At 25.5% G+C, this 8,634-nt stretch overlaps 1 long non-coding RNA gene across 1 annotated transcript; it reads left to right on the forward strand.

The window, feature by feature from the left end:
• Positions 1-3,930: 3,930 nt before the first annotated feature.
• Positions 3,931-4,699, forward strand: LOC135930051 (uncharacterized). Its single transcript, XR_010572714.1, has 3 exons — positions 3,931-3,994; positions 4,342-4,564; positions 4,608-4,699. It is a non-coding gene; the product is annotated as an uncharacterized LOC135930051 (long non-coding RNA).
• Positions 4,700-8,634: the final 3,935 nt, after the last annotated feature.

Here is an 8,634-nt window from a genome sequence, read left to right on the forward strand (position 1 = left end):
TATAAACATAATATATGATTGATTACTTAATTTATTAAAGAGTTTTCAAGCCAATTGAAAATAATACAAGTGAATCAATTGATGATCTGGAAGATGAAGCAGTTGTGCCAATTTCTATATCAAATCTTTATAATACTGCACAGGATTCTGAATTATCAGAATCATTTAGTTTACCTCATCACCAATGTTGTGCCAGTCACACATTGAATCTTATAGCCACTGTGGATGCCAATAGAGCCATGCAGTGTAAACAATATCAGAGGGTAAAACTAATTTTAATTAAATAAGTAATATTTTCTTCATTAGATATATAGCACAACACTACTTAAATGCCAAAATATATGGAATAGGCAAAATAAGTCTCCTATTTCATCTGAGATTATTAAGGAATATATTGGTCGTTATTTTATATGTCCTAATATAACTAGATGGAACTCCACCTATAATGCCTTACAATTAATGTCAGAAATTATAAAAGATAAATCTGACAAAGTAGACAAGATATGTGATGGAATAAAACTACCTAGGTTTTTACCTAATGAATGTGATTTTATTTAATAAAAAAGATTTATACCCGAGTGTTGACCATCATTATTTCCAATTACTATATTAAAAATTTTAATGTATATAGAATCTATTTATATAACAAAAGCGCAAAAAAAGTAGCATAGTAAGAGTAACGTCATTATTGAAAAACGTTAAAATAAACTGTTTGGATAGTATTGTCTTATATTTGAGTATGTGCAGGTGCACAGCTTTATCAATTTTTTATTTTGGATATGCTGTACCCGATAATTGAAATGAGAATAATGATTTACAAAATATATCAAATAAAAGTATACACCTGAAAATAAATATATACTATTGCCTTTGTTTTAATATTTACTATTATTTTTAATATATTAATATAAAATTAATTTATAATAATATTTATATTTTAAAAAAATAGATAAAATTTTGAAAAAAAACAAATGTCTTAAATGTACACCCTTCTATGCTGTCGATATCTTTCATTCAACAGATCCTAAGGAAGTTGGATGCATAAATTTTTATCTCTATTTCAGGCTTAGGTAAATATATTTTCTTTTCGAGCCATTTAAAAAGAATATTTGGTTATATTTTAATCCTGGTACACACTCTATCATTAAAATGATAGTATAGAATGAGCTGAACAGTATTTACAACCTTCTCTTATACTAGTGTCAAGCCATCTAGCCTTATACAAACGGTCACATTTAGTCTGATGTTGTTAAGGATGGAGGTTAAATTTGCAAACTTCAAAGCTCTGGCGGTTTTATTATATTGCTTGTGACCTGTATGGTGGTTTGTAAAATTTGTGATGCAATTTTGTTTATCACTTTCCTTGAATAAATTACAGCAAATTGACAGATTGCTCTGTGTATACGTTTATGATTTCATTTTTAAATTTATTTTGAAATATGAACTCTTTTTAATATTTAGGATTAATCTTTAAAAGAAAATAAGTTTTAAAAATACTTAATTTTATTTTAAGATTTCGGCGTAACCTGGATATTATTATTCAAATAATGTAATAAACATCTTAATTATCTTATTTTATTATATAGATTAAACCTTTTATTTTATTTTTTTATTCTATTTTGTTATATAAAGCAAAGAATTATAAAAATATAAATGTACTCTTAATAGAAATATATATATATATATATACTATTTAATATCATGAATTAAATTAAAGGAATTTAATGCATTATTTCTACACGATGTCGAGCTCATTTCTAGATATATGATAATATATTTGGTCTAACTTGCCATTCTCCTTTCATAAATGTCTCTTGGTCTCATTTAAATTATCTCAATTTAGAAGAAACTTTAAATATAATCTTTTCATGCAAGCTGGCATCCAATGATTTATTAATTAACCTTTAATAAGAATATTAATATAAAGGCTTTTTAATTATCGACAGAATTATCTCAATCACTGAGTACTATTTTTGGGCTGGTTATTTTATTTAGATTTTATTTAGTATCCCCCAAATTAAAGTTGATAAAATAAATAAATACCTATTTATGTATAAAGGCATGTATATATTCATATAGAAATTTAAGCTGTTTTAAATTTTAAACTACTAATCATTGATCAGATTAATGATATTTACTGCCGAGTCAACATATATTATCAAAAATATTACCTTTCATATATTTTATCAAAGAATTTATATAAAATTTATGGATAGTTTAATCAGTAACTGGAAAGGTGTATTGATATATTATAAAGGTATGGCCGGATGTAAGCCTTTAAATTTAATTTCTAGAAATATAATAGAAACTGCTAATGGTATAGGCAAAAAATTATTTTAAACGCTTAATTAAAAAAGGGTCGATGTGCTGGTAACAAATATATGAAAATGTGGTTAAATTTATAATTTATTATAGCCAACACAGACCTTTGGACTATTATAAGATTCATTTCTTAAATGATTTGTGGAAACTAAATAAGGTTATAATTGTTTACATGCAATTTTGAAGAAGAAAAAAAGACTGATAAAAATAATTTTAAAAAAAATTATTAGAAATTTTATCCTGCTAGGTATCGATTTTATTAAAAATAATTTTTAAAATCTATGTATTTTTTGTATCAGGATACAGTAGGGCATATTATATGAAACTTCATTCATTACAGACCAAAGAGCTAATATGATTAAAGCATTTGAAAACCATAAAGGATGGTATTTTGATTCTCATCTTTTAAATGCAGTGTTAAGGAATACCTTTGATAATAAAAATATTGAATATCATGGTTCAGAGATATATCAATGCTTTATTGATTGTAAAAGTTTAGTTACTTATATTAAACAGAGTGGGTATGTTAAATCAACTTTTATTAAATTATAGCATTAAATTTTAGATTAGTTAATTAACTATAACCAGAGTTGTTAAAGTATCTAGATACAAGTATCTAGATACTGTATCTAGATATAAAAATGTAGTATCTGTATCTGTATCTAGATAGATTTTTTAGAAAGATATCTGTATCTGTATCTAGATATTATTTTAGAGGTATCTGTATCTGTTTTTAGATACTTTTTCAGATACATTTTATATACCCCTTTTTTTATTATAAATAAAAATATTTGACTGTAAAATTTATTTTATTTCATATGAGCTTATGAAATAAATATATATATATATATATATTATATATTAATATTTATTAATATTATAATAAAGAATTATATATACATAAAATATTAAAACTTATATATAAAAAATATATATAAATATTCATTAATTTAAATATTATGTCCGAGTTTATCAATAAACCATACAAATTTTAATATTACAATATGGAAATGGTAAATTTTATTTTATAACTAAATTTTTAAGTTTATATATTTATTTAGATCTATATCGATGAAGAAGAGGAAGCAACAACAAGTTCTATTGCTTTACCATGGCCAATTTATAGAGAATATTTTAAAATAATATCTCAAAACAAAGAAAACAATTCTCTAATGGTAAAATGTTTGCCGTGTCTACCTAAAAATACAAAAATATCCGTCAGTAAGACTTCAACGTGCAATATCTTGAAGCACATAATGGTATAGATATTATATATTTAAAATTCTAATTTAAATTTTAAGAGAAAACATCCAACCTTGTTAACAAAAATAAAAAAGGGGAAGGAAAATAAAACTACCAAAGAAAATACTGGACAAGGCTCATCCTCCATCAATATTTTTGCTAAAAGACCTTTGACTTTAACTCAAGGCACTTTAGATGATTTAATTATTGCTTTTATTATAGATGGCATGCAGCCATTTTCAATTGTTGAAAATCCTTCTTTTAAAAAAATGATCAACACTTTGGCTCCACACAAAAATATAATTTGCCGACAGACAGTTGTTGGTAGAATTTCCCAAAGATGGGAAAATGAAAAGAAAGAAATAATTAAAAGTCTTATAGAACCATCATTAATATGCACAACAGCAGATTGTTGGAGTGCCTATCGCCGGTATAGTTAACATTTCAATTTGTATAATAATTAATTAAGAATAATTAATTCAGCAATTTTAATAAATTTTAATTTCTAGTTCATATATAGGAGTAACCGCTCATTATATAAATCCAATAAGTTTGGAAAGAAAAAATGTAGCGTTGGCTTGTAAAAGAATGACTGGTAGTCATACATATGATAAAATAGCAAAAAATTTACAAGATATAGCTAAGGATTATTGCATTCAAAATAAAATTTCAAAGACCATTACAGATAATGCCAAAAATTTTAAAAAATGTTTTAGGTTTATTTTATTATAAATAAATATAAACATAATATATGATTGATTACTTAATTTATTAAAGAGTTTTCAAGCCAATTGAAAATAATACAAGTGAATCAATTGATGATCTGGAAGATGAAGCAGTTGTGCCAATTTCTATATCAAATCTTTATAATACTGCACAGGATTCTGAATTATCAGAATCATTTAGTTTACCTCATCACCAATGTTGTGCCAGTCACACATTGAATCTTATAGCCACTGTGGATGCCAATAGAGCCATGCAGTGTAAACAATATCAGAGGGTAAAACTAATTTTAATTAAATAAGTAATATTTTCTTCATTAGATATATAGCACAACACTACTTAAATGCCAAAATATATGGAATAGGCAAAATAAGTCTCCTATTTCATCTGAGATTATTAAGGAATATATTGGTCGTTATTTTATATGTCCTAATATAACTAGATGGAACTCCACCTATAATGCCTTACAATTAATGTCAGAAATTATAAAAGATAAATCTGACAAAGTAGACAAGATATGTGATGGAATAAAACTACCTAGGTTTTTACCTAATGAATGTGATTTTATTCATGAATATTGTTTAGTAAGTTATAAATAATATTTATATATATAGCATTATTTTAAATTAGCTAATGAAGCCAATAGCTAATTCCCTTGATATTTTGCAGGGAGATAAGTATATGTACACAGCTTATTACTGTGCAACTATTTCACAACTTATTATCAAATTAAAGAATTTTAAAGAAATGAACCTGAGATTCTGTTTACCACTCTTAGATGCCTTACTTAAAGGGATTGAGGATAGGTAAATTAATATAATAAATTAAAAATATTTAATAATTCTAGGTTTATTGTGACCTTATTTGAAGATGATAATATTATAGCAACCATGCTCCACCCTTTTTTTAAACTTGATTGGACATGGTTGCAAATGGAAGAAAATCTTAATAAAAGAAAACAATTAATACAAAGATTAGCTGGTGAATTATCAAAGTCATCAACTAACTGCAAGCAAATAACCTGCCAAAAAAAAACAAATAATTTAATTTCAGATTTTTTTCAGTACCCTACAGCAGATATAATTTCTAATAATGATTTAAATTTTGATAATCAACAAATTTTAAATAATTTTTTCAAAAATGAATGTAGAGATTTTAGCATTTTTAAAGAATACCCTGATATAAAATTGTTATTTATTAAATATAACACTACAATTCCTTCAAGCGCCCCTGTGGAAAGACTATTTAGTGTTGCTAAAAATGTCTTTACAGATAAACGAGGATGCCTAAATGATCAAAATTTTGAAAATGTTTTATTACTGAAATCTAATAATTATTTATAATTATTTAATCATATATTATCATATATTATATTAAAATCATTATTTTAGTTATATTCTGATAAATGTAATATCGCGTCAATAAATTTTTTAGCTCATTTCATGAATTTTCACAATATAATATTAATTTAGGTTTATGCAAACCTATAAGAGCATAATAAAAAATGTATCTGTATACAGATACATTTAAAAATTGTATCTGTATCTTGATAACTTTTTAGACGCTGTATCTGTATCTGTATCTAGATAACTTTTGAGACTATGTATCTGTATCTGTATCTAGATCCATTTAAAAAGTATCTTTTAACAACTCTGACTATAACTGATAAAACACTCCATTTGTTTGGGTGTTGAGACTCGATGGAATAGCAGACTAAAGATGATTTAATAGATTTTTAATCAATTCAATAAAATATTGTAGATTCTCAGTTCTAGAGGAGAGTCGATTAGACTCGAAAATATAGATTTTGAAATGATGATAAACCTTATTAAGTTTCTGACGCCTTTTAAAATTGCGAGTAATGAACTTGGTGATTTAAAACCAACCATTCACAATATTGTGTTATCACAGAATATAGAGTTTTTTTTAGCTCATCAAATTTAAACCTAGAGCTTAATCAGCTATCGCAAAGATGCCAGGAAATATGGTGGATAAATTTCAAATAGATATATTCGACCAAATTTCTACATTTTAGTGCCCATTATTTCGTACGAAAATATTATCCGAGAACATTATAACACGTTGATTAAAGCAGAGAAGATCAAAAGAGATATGATTGGGTAAAAATCTACCAACTCACTATCTAGCTTCTACTCAATTGATAGTGTAGTAAATAAAGGCATTAAATTAACAATAAAATTATTCATTAAAAAATAATGTAAATATATATATCTTTTAAAATTATTATTATATTATGAATAATTTTTTTAAAGAGAATACTGAGGCAGATACGTTTTTGGATTTCACTATATGGGAGGCTGACAATAAATTTTATGATGCTAGCGTTGAAGTTGAGAAACTTCAAAAATATCTTGATGCTAAATTATATATTGAAAATGATAATATTTTAAATTGGTAGAAGACAAACCATAATGACTTTTTAAATTTAAGTATTTTCATCTTAAATTCCTAGTTATCCCTGCTTCATCGGCTAGCAGTTATAGAGCGTTTTAAGTTACTGGTAGGGCCTTAGAAGGTAAAAGGACTCGTTTAAAGTCATATAAACCGGACTCTTCATTATTTATATATCATAATTATTCGCTTTGTGATACTTCTGATAATAATACTGATATGTCATTATAATATGTTCATTATTTTTTAGTCTCTATATTAACTATATCATCTACATTCGACATAAATCATGCTTATTGTTTTTATATAATCGCAATAATTTTTAAATTCGCTTGCATTTTAACATTTTTATAATATTATTTACAAATTGAATAAAATGAAACTTAATATATATCTTGATTGGGTTGTGGCCGTCAAATAAAATTTAAGTGACGATGAATAAATACCCACTGCTAGCCAACGGAGCAGGGATAGCTAGGAATTTAAGTGTCAAAATACCTAAATTTGGAAAATCATTTTTGTTTGTTTTTCACCAATTTAAAATATTATCATCTTCAATTTATAATTTAGCATCTAGGTATTTTTGAAGTTGGTCAACTTCAACGCTAACATCAGAAAACGTATTGTCAGCCTCTCATAGAGAGAAATCCAAAAACGTATCTGCCTCAGTATTTTCTTAAGAAAATAATATTCATAATACAATAATAATTTTGAAAGATATATATTTACTTTATTATTTTTTAATTAATAAATTTCTTGTTAATTTAATGAACCTTTATCTACTAACCCATTAGTTGAGTAGGAGCTAGATTGTGATTTGGTATTTATAGATTTTTGTCCAGCCATATCTCTGTTGATCTTCTCTGCATTAATTAACGTGTTAATATGTTGGCACAAGACTTTATTATGTTCTCAGGATAACATTTCCATATCCCGAAATTTGGACACAAAAATGTCTAAATTTGGTGGAATATTTTAAAATTTATTCATCATTATTTCCCGGCATGCGATAGCTGGTTAAGCTGCAAGTATAAGTTTGGATTAGCCAAAAAAAAACTCAATATTTTGTGTTAACATAATATAACTTTGTGAATGGTTGGTTTTAAATCACTCCCAAGTTCATTCACAATTTTAAAAGGCGTCAGAAACTTGATAAGGTCGCTCATCATTTCAAAATCTATATTTTTGAGCCTAATCGACTCTCCTCTAGAACTGAGAATCCCTAATATTTAATTGTGATTAAAATCGATTCCATCATTTTTAGTCTGCTATTCCATCGAGTCTCATCTCACAAATGTAGTGTTTTATCAAGTTGATTAACTAATCTAAAATTTAATGCTATATTTTAATAAAAGGTAATTTTTAACATGCCCACTCTGTTTCATATAATTAACTAAATTTTACAATCAACAAAGCATTGATATATCTCTGAACCTTAATATTCAATATTTTTATTATCAAAGGTATTCTTTAATACTGTGTAAAAGGAGTAGCGCAATTCAATCGTTTATAATTTTCAAATGCTTTAACATATTAGCTTCTTGTTCTGTAATGAATGGCATTTTAGATAAATATGCCTACTATATATACTGATACAAAAAATACATTGATTTTTAAAATTATGTGTAATAAAATCAATACCTAATAGGGTGAAATTTCTAATAATTTCCTTTTTAATTATTTAGTTTCTAGGAATCGTTTAAGAAATGGATAGTAAGAGTTACATAGGATATTTTCTTATAATCATCAGTCCAAAGGTCTGTGTTGGCTATAAAAAATTATGAATAATTTAACCACATTTTCATATATATATGTTACCAGCAAATCGACCCTTTTTCAAATAAGCGTTTAATTTCGGAAATAATTTATTGCGTATACCATCAGCAGTATCTATTAAATTTTTAACAATTGACGTGGGATTTGGAATGATGCTTT

This window comes from Gordionus sp. m RMFG-2023, chromosome 5, assembly GCF_954871325.1.
Source record: "Gordionus sp. m RMFG-2023 chromosome 5, tfGorSpeb1-WG-v2, whole genome shotgun sequence".
Lineage (NCBI taxonomy): Eukaryota > Metazoa > Nematomorpha > Gordioida > Chordodea > Parachordodidae > Gordionus > Gordionus sp. m RMFG-2023.